Source organism: Sorex araneus, chromosome 9 (genome assembly GCF_027595985.1).
Source record: "Sorex araneus isolate mSorAra2 chromosome 9, mSorAra2.pri, whole genome shotgun sequence".
NCBI lineage: Eukaryota > Metazoa > Chordata > Mammalia > Eulipotyphla > Soricidae > Sorex > Sorex araneus.
The window spans coordinates 59,073,363-59,089,776 of record NC_073310.1 but is presented as its reverse complement, the minus strand read 5'-3'; the positions used below and the strand labels follow the sequence as shown (position 1 = coordinate 59,089,776).

The 16,414-nt window shown below is 42.2% G+C and overlaps 1 protein-coding gene and 1 non-coding gene across 5 annotated transcripts in view; one reads left to right on the top strand and one right to left on the bottom strand.

The window, feature by feature from the left end:
- Positions 1–16,414, bottom strand: part of NEBL (nebulette) — a 381,507-nt gene that overhangs the window by 153,431 nt on the left and 211,662 nt on the right. For 3 of the 4 annotated variants that reach the window (XM_055146579.1, XM_055146581.1, XM_055146582.1), the window contains exon 2: positions 14,598–14,682. The exons of the other annotated variant lie outside the window; for it this stretch is intronic. The gene's annotated coding sequence lies outside the window, so the exon portion shown is untranslated. The remainder of the gene's footprint in view (positions 1–14,597; positions 14,683–16,414) is intronic. 4 annotated transcript variants of the gene reach the window in all.
- LOC129398969 (U6 spliceosomal RNA) lies at positions 3,432–3,538 on the top strand. The gene has a single exon (XR_008626828.1). It is a non-coding gene; the product is annotated as a U6 spliceosomal RNA (small nuclear RNA).

The window sequence follows — 16,414 nt, the reverse complement described above, 5'->3', positions numbered from 1 at the left end:
TCACGCCCAGGTCATGCCAGCCACCCGCTCTAACCACTGTCCTGCCGCTCAGTCCTAAGATTTTAAAATATCTCTCACTGTCATCCCATTGCTCATCGATTTGCTTGAGCAGGCACCAGTAATGTCTCCACTTTGAGACTTGTTGTTACTGTTTTGGGCATACTGAATAAGCCACGGGGAGGTTGTCAGGCTCTGCCGTGCAGGCGAGATACTCTCAGTAGCTTGCCGGGCTCTCCGAGAGGGGCAGAGGAATTAAACCCGGGTCAGCCGGATGCAAGGCAAATGCCCTACCACTGTGCTATCACTCCAGCCCAAGATTTTAAAATATATATTTTTTAAAAGATTCAAAAGGGAATTTTGAAGATACCAACTCAGCATTGTCAGGAGCCAGCTTCAAGCCTTACCCAGTAGAAACATCACAGTCATCATAAAACCCAAGCATGGCCCAATGTGACGGCTCATATATCCTAGACCACTTCCCATGCTGCTCTCCACGCCTGCCATATACAGAACTTCTTCCTACTGCAGAATTTCTCCACTGGATACCCCTTCTACCTTGAGCTTAAAACAATGGTCCCTGCGTGAAGTTGGGCCCAGCAATCCTGACAAGACAGAGATAAAAATCCTCCTTCGATAGTTCTGATCCTCATCCAAAACACGGGAGCATATGTGATCCAGGCCCCAGCTGTATTCTGCATGGCTTGTTGGAATGACGTAACTGGAGACTGTTCAAAGCAAGCAATAGGCAAGGCAGGTCAGAGATCTGGAACATTTCAAGCACTCAGCTCTGCAACATGGCTACTGATAACTTTGCCTTCCACATAGAAGACTGAAACAAAACCTCTACTTCATCATGGAAAAAGTAAGTAGTATTTAGGCTTCGAGCAAACAGCATAATGACTCTGAGCAATTCATTCCTTCACACCTAGGTCATTCATAAGCCCCGCCACTTCCTTCCCCACAAGAAAATGTAATGCTCATTCCCTAGCATTTCAACGAAACATTTCAGCTAACCAACATTTCATTGCAAAGATGTGGCTTAGGCCTGACAAAGGCATTGTAATTCTCCCTCTCTTCCAAACAGCTGGCAAATTTTAAATTCCTCAGCCAGGGGATAGAAAACGCAAAGAGATCTTTCACACATCTTTAAACTGCAAAACTGCTATCTCAGAATCCAGTCTGTTTACTCTTGGACTCCCCTGAACTGCTAACATGAGGACTGGAAATTTACCAACAAGAACATTTCTAAATGAACAGAAACACTTTCCCAGTTGAAGCTAATAAACTGACAAATCAGAGGTATGGAGAGATCAAAGACAGAATTTTCTCTAGATTAACAAAGATACAAGGAGAGGGTCAGTAGACCACCAAACAGAACTATCAACCCTAATGCTAGGCTGCATTACCCCGGAAATGCCCAGAGAGGTTCCTTCACTTGCATAAGATATTAAGACCCCAAATTAAAGTTTCCAGCCAGAGATAGACTACAGGAGCTAGAGTTGCTGAGACGACATGGATAAGTATGTCAATCTGACTCGGAATTAAATCCCTTCTCTATCCCCTCACGCCCCCATGTCATCCTTTATAGTCTGATATAAAATATTCTTAGATGCAACCTAACATAAGAGAAACTCCTTATTTACTGAGCCAATTACTTCTAGAGGTCAGCCTCAAGCTAAACCAAAGAATACAGAAATGAAACAATTCTGCTGAAAATTATTTCGTCTTTCTACTGAAAATGCATCAGAAATTGCTCTTTGCAAAATTATATACTCTGCTTTCTAAAAAGCTCACTTCTAATTAAATGCTTATCATTACAACTGATGCAAAAGTATTATTTTTTAAAAAAACACTTCATTTGTCAATATTAGTGCTGCCACTGTTTATCTGCATTCCTTTTCTAGTCAAAGAACTTTTGTTGGAAAGGACAAAAGTTGCAAACTGTAACCTCAGCAATCACTAACTTTGGGGACTTATCCCCTGATACAATGTTCATGCATATGCATATTTTTATCGCATACTCAGACAGATGCCCTTGCATTGATTTGAATACGTGCATAAATATTAATGCGTACAAATGCTTGCATGCAGAAACCCCATTATGAAATATCCAATTGCATAAATTAGAAACATTAGATACTAACTGCATTAACACTTCATAAAATACATACGCAAGTTTGCATGAGGAAGAAAAAAGGCACAATCTTTCAGAAGAAGTAAGATTTTATCTATGTGTTTGCCATTCTGTGGGTATAAACTGGGAATTTCCACAAACTACTTGAAGCTTTCAGATCATTTACAGTTCACTATTTATATAGATCTCTCCTGGTCTGAGAACTAATTAAATTATTTCATAGAATAAATTGATAAACCATTACCTATGATCCCAAGAGGTGGTACTAATAAAAATTTAAGTTACTAAATGGCCAAAGAAACTGACATTTTCATGATTATGACTCAAAGGTTATTTTCACAAAAACATTATCCGTGAACCTCATCTCTATACTGTGTTGGGTTGGCACATAAATGTAACCCTTTTTTTAAGTTACAAAAGAAGATACATTAATGTCCCATGGCTTGCTACAGTGGGATAAATGTATAATTTGGATAAATTTTTAACAGTGAACAAGCATGGATCATATTTGGCTCCTATCCTCTCCGAGCTACAGGTATCAGGTAGGGACAGAGATTTTTCTTCTCTGAAAAGAGCTGCATCGTAACTGGGACTTCTCTACACAGTATGTAACCCACTGAGTATATCATGAATTTTACTTATTAATAGCATCGTAAACCACAGAACCTCAATTTTAAAATTTCCACCAGAAAAGTTTCATTTGCTTGGGGACTTTCCGTGACAGTTTGAACTGACCTGAAATATTCTCTCTTTAACTTTGAAAAGAAAACCATGTCTGCATTTTGCACTGAGCTTTCTGAGCCCCGTGTATAATTGCAAGGATGTGTTGCTCTCTTAGACCAGACAGTCGTTTCATCTGTGATGGAGTCACTCAAGAGACAGGTGCACTGTGTCAAGCACAGGACCAGAAAGAAATTCTCAGCCTAAGATGATTCTTAGAAGCAATACCAACATCTCCCTGACACTAGAATTCTACTCTTAGAACACAGCCAGCATCATAGAGGATGAAAAGACAAAGCATGTGGTACTATCTCTATCTCATCTAGAAGGGCAGAGTTTTGATCAAAGCATGGACTCACCATACCACCAACATTCATTGTCTTGTCCTTCTCCTGGGAACATCACTACTTCCCAGTCCTAGGGCACCTGCAGTTGCATATGTAGGACTGAACATGGGTGGACAGGATGCACCTATCTGCCAGAACTAGGTCTTAAAACCACTGGTGAGCACTGCGGTCCCTCCCTCTGCCTCAGTGTAAGCCAGATGCAGTTCTTTCAGTGGAAAATGCCAAGACCAATGCTCGCTTCGGCAGCACATATACTAAAATTGGAACGATACAGAGAAGATTAGCATGGCCCCTGCGCAAGGATGAAACGCAAATTCGTGAAGCGGAAAATGCCAAGACCTAGGGGTCAGAAGAGACATGAGCCAGTGTCCTTAGAACCTTTATCTCTCCTACCAATGTGCAAGACAGGACCCTCTGTGGGGACCAGCTCTAAGAGCTCCTTATTCCAGTATTTAGTTTATTCTGATTCAAATAAGGTATAACCACCGCATAAACAACAACAAAGCTCAAATTTTCTTAACAGACAACTCTGTAAGCCACTACAACAAAGCTGCAGTGGAGACCAAATGGGAGAGGAGGAAGCAGAGGAGGTGGTCAGGGTATCCTAGGAATTCGAGAGTGAAGGAATCAGAAACATGAGTCCAGCGGCGCAATAGGAAAGCAGAGGAGCATACTATTTGTGAAAACATCCACTGCATAGTAATCCCTGCCAGGCACCACGTCTGGTTCTGAGGTTAAGAATATGATTGGCTCCATTCCCTGGGCTCAAGAAACCACAGTTCAGCCAGCTGGGGAGAAAGGAAAAGAAATCAGTCCTTCGACAGGCTGGAAGCGCTAGTATTGCAGAAGTAGCCTCTCAGATGTGGATTTCGTATAGTGCACAACATGGATATCCACAGCAAAGATCACAAAATAAATCCGTGTCTGGATGAAAAAAAACTCAATTCCAAATCTGCCAAAATAGCACGAAAAATGGCTACTTGTGAGCACCTAAGTAATCTATTGCCAACAATATTCGGCAATGTTCAGAGGCCCCGGAAAATACCCAGTAGTGAATATAAGCTACCAGGACTATGCCAGTGGTGTGTCCAAGCATCACGTGGCACTAGAGATTGAACTCAGGATCTCACACAAACGAGGCATGTGCTCCACCACTTGAGCTGGCTTCGCTTTATTGATGCCATTTGCTCTGTACTAAGAACACAGACAGCAGAAGGGGGCCTGCCCCAGGAAACAAGAACACCATTGTACATTGCAGTGCATGCCTCATCATATCAGTATATTCTGGAAATAGTCATAGGCATTGACAGATCACCTACAAATCAAATACTAAATATAGAATCTGTACTTTTTAATGAAATAGAAATGAAGTTACAGGGTTACTTTCTATCCTTGAAGGTGAAAGCAAAATGTTCAGAGGAATTAATGATTCTCTTCCATCATTCATTGAACGGTCTTTGAAACAGGGTGAGTGTCACCATGCTTCTGAGAAGAAAAGATGCTTGGAAATTGTCTAAAATCTGAGAGTCTGGGGCTGGAGCAATAGCACAGCAGGTAGGGCGTTTGCCTTGCACGCGGCCGACCCGGGTTCGATTCCCAGCATCCCATATGGTCCTCTGAACACCGCCAGGGGTGGTTCCTGAGTGTAGAGCCAGGAGTAACCCCTGTGCATCGCCAGGTGTGACCCAAAAAGAAAAAAAAATACATAAAATCTGAGAGTCTGAGCACCTGGAGAAATAGTATGGGGGTTAAGACACTTTTCTTACTCTGTGGGCCACCCCAGTTCAAATCCAGCACTACATTTTCTGTGCACCCCCGCAGTGTAACCCCAAAGCACAGAGCTCAGAGTACCCCCCGAGGCTCGGTGAAGGGTGGGCCCAAAATCCAAAAAGATTTTGAGTTCCAAGTCAACACTGGGTAACAATTAATTTGTCAGCTTAAATGATCATATGTGCTTGCCAAGCTGCATTAATAGAAAAATTTTATTCCACCTTGAATGCATAAGAATCAGCAAACTGATATGCTTATACTCCTTAAAATGACCAATTTCCATTTGCATCCATGAAAATTCTATGGTGAACATCAGCATCCGGGAAAAATTTTGCAACACTAACGGAGATGGTTTAAACTAAAGTATGAGTGACAGTAATCAAATAATGTTATTTCTTGGATGTCTAAATAAAATAAACTGTTATAAATAGTAATAAATTGGAGGATTGAAAAAGCTGCAATTATTTCTGCAAATACAAAATGAAGTGACCCTTGAAAGCACTTTCGTGCCAAGATCCTGTCTCAGTTCTCAAATTTATTCCATCCAAATAACAAAACTATCCGTGAGCAGGATGCCAAGTGTTTCAGTGACATCACAAGAGCTAATTTTTAATTCTCATAATAATCCTGTATTTGTGTCTTTGATTTCCATTTTAAAGATGTTTTGGAAATTCAGATACAGTGAAGTAAATGAAATAGCCTGTATATCCCTACAGACTAGAACAACCTAGGTCACTGAAGGTAATAATGGCATCTGAACTTCAGTCTGGTCTACCTCTAACCCAGCTCTCAGGGCTCAAAGTTCTGTTTATGAAAGAAGAATGGAGATGAAGAGTTGTGTGGATAAATGGTAGAGCAGTAGGCAGGCATGATGGCTCAAGTCTCTTCTGTCCCACCAAGTCACACCTTTAGTTTTTTCTGTCCCCACTTCACTGCATGGTGAGATGGGGCCTAGGAGCAAGAATTAAGCAAGAGTTTCCATCTGACTGACAGCTTCTTCTCCAGTCTACAAACATTCCAAAAAGCAGAAAGCCAGCTGCCGCTCCCTTGGCACGCTTCCACTGAATCCAAATAAATAATGCAGTGTTTTCTGTGTTTTAATTTTCTTTCAGATTACTGTTTATTATGGTTGCATTTGTCTCGTCTAATTATTGCCTGTCTTGCCCTTTGGAATGACCTTGTAACTCAGCATGTTTCAAGAGACATGAACTTGCTCCTGTTAGAAGATGATTAGGTTAGCTGTTGTTTTCAGGGCCGTGACTATCAGTTTATCACGAAAGTTTCTTATGTGGGGCCAGAGAAATAGTACAGGGATATGATCCCCTCCCCCAAAAAAGACTCTTGAAAGAACAGAACTATAAGGAAGAAGAAAAGGGGCCAGAGTGATAGCACAATGGATAGGGCATTTACTTTGCACACGACCAACCCCGGGTTCGATCTCTGGCATCCCATGTGGTCCCCCAAGCACCGCCAGGAGTAATTCCTGAGTGCAGAGCCAGGAGTAACCCCTGAGCATCGCTGGGTATGCCCCCACCCCCCCAAAAAAGAAGAAGAAAGTTGGATTTTTGTCATAGAACATAGCACTTTTGAGAGGATCTTAGTTTTAAACCTCCAAGAAATGTAATATTTGGGGATCTCCGGGAATTATTACCAACATTAGACTTTTGATAAGTGATGGTGCTGGGTTTATCTGCCAAATGCAAAACAGCCCAATGATGCACACTGGCTCCCCCCGCCCCCCCCCCCCCCGCTCCATCAGGACAGACAGACTACCCCGATGATGCCGCGTTCGCCCAACAGGCAGCTGATCAGCATCTCGTGTCTCCTCCAGAGAGCTGGGTTTCCTGTTTCCAATGGGCAGGACTTTCACCCGCCTCCCTCAAAAGGTCTTTCCTCACATGGATCCATGCCCACATAGACACTCGACTCTTCACACAAGGCTCAAATATTACCATTCCCACTGGAGCTCTAAAAGGAGGCAGTGAGTAAAGGGCTAGACATCATAGCCTCTCAGTGGTTGTATTGCAAACCATAATTCTAAAAAGGAGAAAAAGAGAAGAAAAATGCCTGCCATAGAGGCAGGCACAGGGGAGGCATGGCGGGAGGGAAACTGGGGACATTGGTGGAGGGAAATGTATGCTAGTGGAGGGATGGGTGTTCGAACATTGTATGAAACACAATCATAACCAGCTTTGTAACTGTGCATCTCATGCTGGTTCAATTAAAAGAGAGGGAGAGAGAGAGAAAGAGAGAGACAGAGACAGAGAAAATAATGAAGAACACCATAAACTACAAAAGGATCTGTCTGACCGAAGTCTATGACCGCTGGTCTGTTCAATCAGCAGGAGGCTTTTCAGGTTTATATTATTGTTGCTATTCCCCTGGTGGCTAGGGCACCATGCAGGAATCGAACCCAGGAGCCCGTGTTCCAAAGCAAGCATGCCCGCCTCGGAGACCTCTTTCTGCCCAGAGGCACAGATTCACATTAAAGTTAACTGCACTTGAATATATCATCTAACTTTCCAAAACATTGTCAATAAGCAAAAAGGCTGAGTCCTATTAACCATGGCCAAACCCAGACAGTAAGTTCCCAGAGGAGTCCCCACGGCAGGCATTTTAGCTGAGATTTTTCGCTCCATGTTTGCATGGGGTTGATGTAGTAGCTGGCTGCAAAGCCAGTGGTATGCATATTTATACGGGTTTATTCTCCCAACCTGCCAAGCTAACGTTGTGTCTGAGACTCGCCACTCCGGGCTTTATCACAGTTGGGGCGTGAACACACCCCTGTCCCATTTACATACCGTGCAGACACCTGTGCTGAATGTTTGTCAGTTAAGTCTAGGTCCATGCAAGAAAGCCGCTTTTCTTTCATCTTGGTGTAAATGAAAAATACAGAAATATGAGAAACTGTGGTTTGTAACTTTTGTTCTCCGAAAACAGTTCCCAAGAATAGCAATGCTGTCGTCAGCCCATAGCCAACAGCAAGCCAGAAGGAGCTTCAAACTTCCCAAGTGTCAATCACAGTGAAATCTAACCCATGGATAGGCCAAATTAACAAATGGATGAATTCTGCACTCCCAGTACTGGGACACTGACCCAAAAATCTAGCGCTAAAAATTGTCTGTTCCATGCATGAAGTAGCTATAGCAGGTGTACTGAAAGAAACACTATGCTGCCACTAAAAAGAGTCGATCAGGCCTTCTGGGACAAAATGGATGGATCTGGAGATGATGGAGATCAATGAAATGAATCGGGAAGTGGCCAATAACCATATAATTTCAGTCATACAAGGTTATGAATGAATAAAGCAATGAACTGCCTTAAACATATCCACAAACTAACTCAAAGACTCAGTGTAAACTATGGCAGTGGCCAGAGGGAGGGAGGTACGAGATGGAGGAAGGAGCAGTGCAGCTTTTGTGGTGCAGGGATGAAGTGCTAGAACTCTGTGGGCAAGTTCAGGGAGGTGTGCAGTGATACTCCTAAATGTCCATGATATTGCAAATCAACAGTAAATCCATGAAAATTCTACGGATAAAATATCCATTTAGTGGTACACCCCAATCCTCAGGATAAAGTTAGTATCTGTGGTTCATCGTGAGGACCACACATTCCCATCCTGGACTCTGTGTGTAGTTCCCTGTGGGGGGAAGCTTTGCCATCCAGCCCTCACCATCCCCTCTTCCTCGCATGCCTCTAGGGACTATAGAGAAAAAGGAAGCAAATAACCAATGTGAAAGACTGACCAGAATGACCCTCCATGTCCCCACCACCCCTGGTCCTGGCCCCAGTCAGGATTGTGTGTTTCTATTGTGAAATCATCATATATACCCAGTGACATATGATTGATGAGCTCACAATCAAGTCCTGGATGGCTTCCAAGTTTCCCAAAGTGGGCATTACCACCCACTGGGAGAGCAGGAAGGATCCAGGGGCAGTTGCAGGAGCCTGGGTGCCACTGGGGGTAGGGGGCCTTTTCTGTTGTTCCTTTAAAGAAGGTAGATTTGGGGGTAGGGGCACTGAATTACTTTGTATTTTTTTTCCTTAAAAGCAGGTAGTAGGCTAGTTTGGAAACTGAACTATATGAAGATTAATCCTTACATAGTACATGTCCTATGAATGATCTACGAAGTCAGCAAGGTTTTCTATATGTTATTTCCCTATCAGGGAGCTGGATCTTCAGATCTTCTCATTGTTTCACTGTGAAATCTGTTTTCAAGATGTGGAGACCTGATTTGACTAGTGAAAGGCATTGTGGGGAGGAAGCTAAGGAATAGACAAAGATCTTCAAAGTTTACAAAACATTCTGCTTCTTAAGAAAGAGGTGGGTGCATGGATGCAGAGTTTATTACTATTCTTTAAACTGCAATACAGGTCTCTCCTGATGGCTTTCTATGTGTGAAGTATTTCAAAATTCCAAAGGGCCTTACTGTAGGAAGGCTAAGATCAGGGAATGTGGCCACGGAACTTCCACTGGCATTTACTAAAGATAATATGTTAATGTTCTATCCACTTGACCTAAGGAAGGTTTTAGAACCACTGACATTTTAGAGAAATTATAACTGAATACTTGTAAGTCCTCCTAGTCCTCCTCTTTTTTGCTTTTTGTTTGGGGGCCCTATCCAGCACCACTCAGAGAACTGCAAGGTACCAGGGAGCAAACCCATCCTCCCACATGCAAAGATGGACATTAACCCTTCGAGCCACCTCTCCAACCCCTTATGAGACCTTTTTTCCAGTGTCACTTGAAAGTCCATTTCTAAAAGACTAAATTTAATAATGCTCCAAAACCTCAAGCGTGAAAAACAAAAGGTGAAAAAGGTGAACCGGACTAGAGGTCAGAGTTCGTTTCCAGCCACACCTCCTCAGTGACAATGAGGCAGAACGGCAAACTCACTTCCAATGCACGCCAGAGATCGGGTCAGTTTCTTTGTCTGATGCCCTCAGTGGGCTACATGCAAAAGATAATGGTTTTATTGAGGCTGAGGTTGCCGAAGCAATCCTGTACCCCATGCCTCAGACCTCTTGGGGCACTTCCTACCCTCTGTTTTTGCTATAATACGCAACAAGTTCTGGACTGGAGCGATAGCACTGTGGGTTGGGTGTTTACCTTGCACATAGCTGACCAAGGTTCGATTCCTCCATCCCTCTCAGAGAGCCCAGCAAGCTACCGAGAGTATATCACCTGCATGGCAGAGCCTGGCAATCTACTCGTGGCATATTCGATATGCCAAAAACAGTAACAAGTCTCACAATGGAGACATTACTGGTGCCCGCTTGAGCAAATCGAGGAACGACATGACGACAGTGCTACAGTGCTATGCAACAAATTACACTTTAATTATCTACCATTTAAAGCTATTAGTAAACAACCACAGTAATAATCTAAGTAGTCATCTGCACACAGAACACAATACCTATCAGGATAATAGAATTATAGCTGTGACTTGCCATATAAATTACAATCAGACAGACAATTGTACTGAGAAATATCTCACTCCCCTTTCCCTTCCCCCAGCCCCTCCCCCACTCTCTTTACAGATAAGAGGAATTTCTATTAGGCAAACAGAGTACCAGGGACTCCAAATTACAAAAGCATTCCATCAATTTATCCAGGTGACTGAAATCAGAAATCCTAACGTATTATTATTTTCAAGCTATTTCTCTGCTCTGTGCTTTAGAGTTTAGCATCATTGCTGATGTTCTTTCAGTCTGTTTGCTTGTTTCTAATTTCATTTAGAACTTAAAGTCTCTAATGTGGTCATCTAACCCTGGAAATAGAAGTAGTAATGGAATAGATATTGAAGTAATATAAATACTCTTAACTATCTGTCTTATCTCCTGCTAAATATTTCACAATTTTTAAACCATTAAAGTTGGTTATCAGTATGCAATAAGATTACTCTAACCTATTGGAATGATTTGCTTAATTATATGTCACATTTGCACCCTTTAAATTAATTTTTATGAGGACATAAAAAGACTTTCCTCCTTAAGCAAACAAAACAAATAATGACTTGACCTTCCATGTATTTAGCAATTTAACTCATCAAATGCCTTATCTGGTAAAACATAAAGGTTCTAGTGTAACGGAAATGTTTACATAATGTGCCCAGCATTGAACAGATACAACTTTTTGGAGAAAATGAGGGAAATAAATGGTTAACTGCCAACATCACACACTCGTGCTGGAGGACACAAAAAGGTTCCCAGCAGCTGTTAAATTCATTTAGAGAAACTCACTTTATTTTTCCAACAGAGTTCTCACCAGCTAATCTGTGTTACAACCTGCAGGAGTCTTAATATGCTCAGCAGGATCAAGATGCGGCCGCACTGACTCAGCTATTTAATCTTACAAGAGAACAGTATTTGGCTGGAAAAGACCCTACCGCACTGAGGGGATGTCCCAGAGGTCCGTTGTCAGCACAGACCCAGCCAGGAATACAAGGTGGAAACCAAACAGCACTGCGCGTGGCTGGTCATTTCCTCTCTGTACCCGAGAATGCACGCGGACACGCCCATTTGCCAGAGGAGCAGGCGCGAAGCTGGTGCTTTGGACGCCCCCTCCCCACCCTTAACAAAATGTCTTCTTAACTAGAAACTATCCTGGCAAGAGTTTGGGGATTAGTTTTATTTTCAGAACTTTTCTGTTGTTTGCTTGTTGGTTGGTTGGCCACACCCAGCAGTGCTCAGCGCTTACTCCTGGCTCTGCGCTCAGAAATGACTCCTGGCAGCTCAGAGGACTATAGTGAATGTTGGAGAAGGAATCCAGGTCAGTCGCACGCAGGGCAAACGCTCTGGCTCCACTTTCAGAATCTTTTCATGATTGTTTTTGGAGAGCAAAGGGGCTCCCAAGCAGTGCTCAGGAGGGCCCAGGGACTGGCTGGTTCAATGCTACCACAGCCGAGAGTGTGATGATGCTGGGGGTAGCACACGCCAATGGAGCCGGAGCGGCCAGGACACCCTCTGTGGTCATCCTGCAGTGCTCTGCTTCTGGCACTGAGCTCTATCCAGGCCCATATTTTCCTCTTTCGTGAGAGACTGCTGCTGGTGTCTTTTTAAAAAATTATAACTATTAGAGGCCAGAAAGATAGTTTAATGGGCAGAAGTGCATGTGTCGCATGCAGGGGGGCTGGGTGCAAGCCCCGCACTGCTCGGGAATATCCCGAGCACCGAGCCTGGAATGGCATACCCTGCCTCGCACGGCCCAGACTGTGGCTCACTCCTCAGCACCCACTAACAGGATCACTGCGCAAAGCAGCGCCATGAGCCTAAGAGGAAGAGCCAGGTCTCTGGTGCCAGGACAGGAGTTGCCAGGACAGGGACTGGGGACCGCTGGCAATTAGCATGAAATAGCTCTGAGCAAGAGGAAAGACTCAGATGAAGGCCTAGAAGAGAGTTGAGTGGCCCGGCCTAAAAGAAAGGCAAAACTCAGGCTGAAAAGCTGTGGAAGATAAGGTTTAAAAAAAAAAAAAAAGACAACCGAAAAACACATACAAACTTTGTGGAGGGTCTTTCGAGTCCAAATTAAAGGGCAGAGGGGAGTCCATGTTATCCGACGCAAAGGGGAGGTCCAAGGAAAGTTTTGGAGTGGGCCCTAATTAGGGGCTTGATGAAAGAGTCCTTTGGAGACCGTGTTTCAGATAGCGCAGAGGAAAGGAGCTGGGAAGGAGACACGGTCAGCTAGGCGGCTGGGCAGGATGAGGACTTGAGCTGCGCTGAGCTGAAAAGAAAGGAAAGGGGAGCAGAGGGGAGCCGACCAAGGAGCTTTGGAAACAGCTGGCTCCTTCATCTCGATTTCAAAAGTGTTCATTCCTGCAGTCTGGGGGCTTCGGCCAGACCTTTTCTTTGGACAATGCCATTTTCCAAACCCAACCCTGGTACTTGCCATGCACAAGTAATTACTAGCCTGGGGTGTATTTGTTTCTTTAAGTGACTGTGGCTAAAATACTGAGGATAAAAGGAGAGATCGATCTTTGAAGTTCCACCCTACGTGGAAAAATAAAGCAAAACCAAGTGTATGGGAAACCACAATTTGGAAATGAAAGGATCGAGAGGTAATTTTCCATACACTTTTCTCATGAAAGTATATGTATTCCTCCTAGAAATACTTTCCCCGAGGAGAGGCTGTTCAGAAGATCTAATTAGACTAGGTATGACAAAGTGTTTCAAAACAAATACTGTATTTGTACATAAATTAGATATTATAATAAAAAGATGTATTAGTACCTTATCACTTTAATTATTTGATTTTTTTAAAGATAATACTACCGGCCCACTCTTCTTTGGGAATCAGTTACTGGTTAAGACACATTGGAAGCCAATTCACCGAAGTAACATATAAATTCATTCAGTGAAAATACTGGCCTGACAGGGCTTATATCTAAACTGTTAGCTTCATAAGTGATTATATTAATCAACCAAGTTATAACAAAATGTGATTCAATTCTTTATTTCAGGTTACTTGGTATACTACTCATTAGTACTCAAAATTAGAAACTTTCATATGATTTTCCCCCTAGACAATCCTATGCTTCTGATAAAAGGACTCATATTAAGAAATCATCATGGCGTGACTTTTACCTTTTCCACCTTCAACAACAACAAACTCTCCTTTTTAAACATTGGTGGACACAAAAAGAAAAAAAAGTCTTCAATGTCAGTTGTGGGGGTTCACAGAAGACCTAATTGCCTCATACACTATAATCTTGCCACCAATTTACAATTAGTATGCATCGCTCATGCGTGAGTTGACCCAATTACATAACAAATTTTGCCTTTGGGGATTTCTCGTGACTGCTTGTCTTCTGTCCACCATACAACTCAATTTCACACCATCAGCAGCCTGAACATGGTCACAGTCAGTCTCTGTCAAAATGATTTATTTAAATTACAAACAGAGACCAGATCCCTAGATAATTATCCCTACCCTCATGCTTACCCTTTCCACTTTACCTAACTTGGAAGCAAATCTTTTAACAGCCCGTAGACAATGCTATTCAATTATTAGACTGTGTTTACCTCTAATAATCTAATATTTTTAAGCTAATCTACAAAATTTCAGGGAACCAAATCAGCAGCATCAATGTGAGCTTATTAGTGGGTACATAATTTATTTTGCATTCTAAAAAGTCAGTGAAAAATTATGCAACTATATCAAGAAAACAAAAAATAATTAGATTACAATATCAAATTACAGAAAGGCTCCCTTTCTTCTATAATATTAAAAGACAGCTTCAATCTCAGCTTTTCTTAGAGACAACCAGTACGCAATTAAAAATGGTAGTAAAAAAGGTATTTGGGGAGGACCGCCAATAATCAGAATTTTAGATCTAGACAAAATAAGGGAGAGAATATAGAAAAGGTAAAAAATGTGTGGCAGCAATCTTAGGAAAGGGCCTCCAAAAAGTTCCATCAAAGCCAACAACACAGATTCACACATGCCTGTGAGCACATGTGTGGCACACACACATACACACACACACACACACACACACACACACACACACACACACACACACACACCAGGGCATACATCACACTCTGGCACACATGCATACACAATTATTTCCTCTGTGAGCAAAAACAAGCACAAATCTTGACAAATCACATAATGGCACACTTACTGTTTCAGAGAATCTGTGAAATACAGAATTTTGTCATCTGGGTTGTTTGTTTTTTCCGCTTCTTTAAAGAGTATTTCTCTTTTACCTGAAAATAAACCAGAAAATAAACACCTAGATTTTTATCTACAACAAAAAGCTTATATAAGCCTCTTGGGGGTGGGCTTTGCCACTTTATCTCACAATGTATCCACAGACTGTCTCAGCTAATTGAAAATGCAGCTCCTATTAGTGTGTAAACAGGGAGAATGAAGCACATCAATAAGCTTCTGAGGCTACACTAAGGCCCTCAGATGTCTGCTGATGCTCCCAAGTCTTCTCTCTCAGCAGGATTCTGAATGCACTATCTAAATCTGAAGGTGACAACCGTCTGAATTAGAAACAGCCTCCACAAGATAAGCGCAAGCCAGGACTATAAGGACAACAGAAAGATGGTTTTGAAAGAAATGTAGAGGAACGCAGTTTTCCTCAAATTCATGTCTCTACAATGTTTCCTTGTACATTTCTTTTAAAATATCCTAAGTGTTTTAAAAAGGAAATACACTAGGCCATTGTTATGCGTTTCTAAATGTTATCCCCTGGGGGGTGAAGGGAGGCAATTAGCATCTTCTGGAATTATATGGAAAATATTTATTTCAGAGTGGGGTTGTTCCTTTCCAGTTATTCTGCAAATTTTCAAATCCTGCCTCTTTCCTTATCCTTTCTGCAGCTACACATAGTGGATAAGATAGCAGAAGAATTTTAAATTGTGGCATTTAATAAATCTCTGTGTTCAATACATTGTCATTACAGATGCCCAGAGAAAAAGGCCAGGGATAACCCACATTCAACCCTTCCATTGCACCCAATTTCCAATGCCTAGGTGTGTTCTATCCCACACCTCAGTAACAGATTCAGTCTGAGTGTGCATTTCCAAATTATTTCAACTCCTAGACAAATAGGAGAATGACTATAAACATTTCATAACCCTGACCCAGACACAAGCAATCAAAAATGCCTATTCATCCATAACATCTTACCCAAAGCACCTAGGGATTTCCATTAAATTCACTGTTTTATGTCTTTATACTTTCTTTAGTCTAAAAAGGGATTAAGGATAGCCTAGGAAGAGCCACATGATATTTCAAAGTAACCTAAACGTTTTTTTTTAAAAAAAAAAAGGAAGCAAATTTTAAAAATTAAGATAAAAAGCCTGACTTAATTTTAAAAACTCATCACTGTCATCCCGTTGCTCATCAATTTGTTTGAGCAGGCACCAGTAACGTCTCCATTGTGAGACTTCTTGTTGCTGTTTTTGTCATATCGAATATGCCACAGGTAGCTTGTCAGGCTCTGCTGTGTGGGCGAGATGTTCTCGGTAGCTTGCCGGGCTCTCCGAGAGGGATGGAGGAATCAAACCTGGGTCGGCTGCATGCAAGGCAAGTGCCCTACCACTGTGCTATGGCTCCAGCCTTAAAAACTTATATCGACCTATATTCAACTTGGAACTCAAATATAATAACCCTCGAAGTTTTTCAGGATAAAGTCATTCCTTCCCTGCACCCCCAGTGAGAAGTCTGAAGTCTCTCTAGCACGACGTTTATCTTCTCAAAACAGACAATTCAGACCACTGTCAAAATAACCCGTTTGGAATTGGTCAATATGCTTGTACCCAGTTTATGTGAAAGTAATGTGAAAAACATTTTTCCAGTCACAGTATCACCCTCTGATTAACTCAAGTAACTAATAAAAAAAAATCCGAGTAATATGGAAAACCCCATGAGGTCATGGAAAAAGTTGCAGCCTCTAAATGAATAATAAATCCACTAGCCCTCAGAATA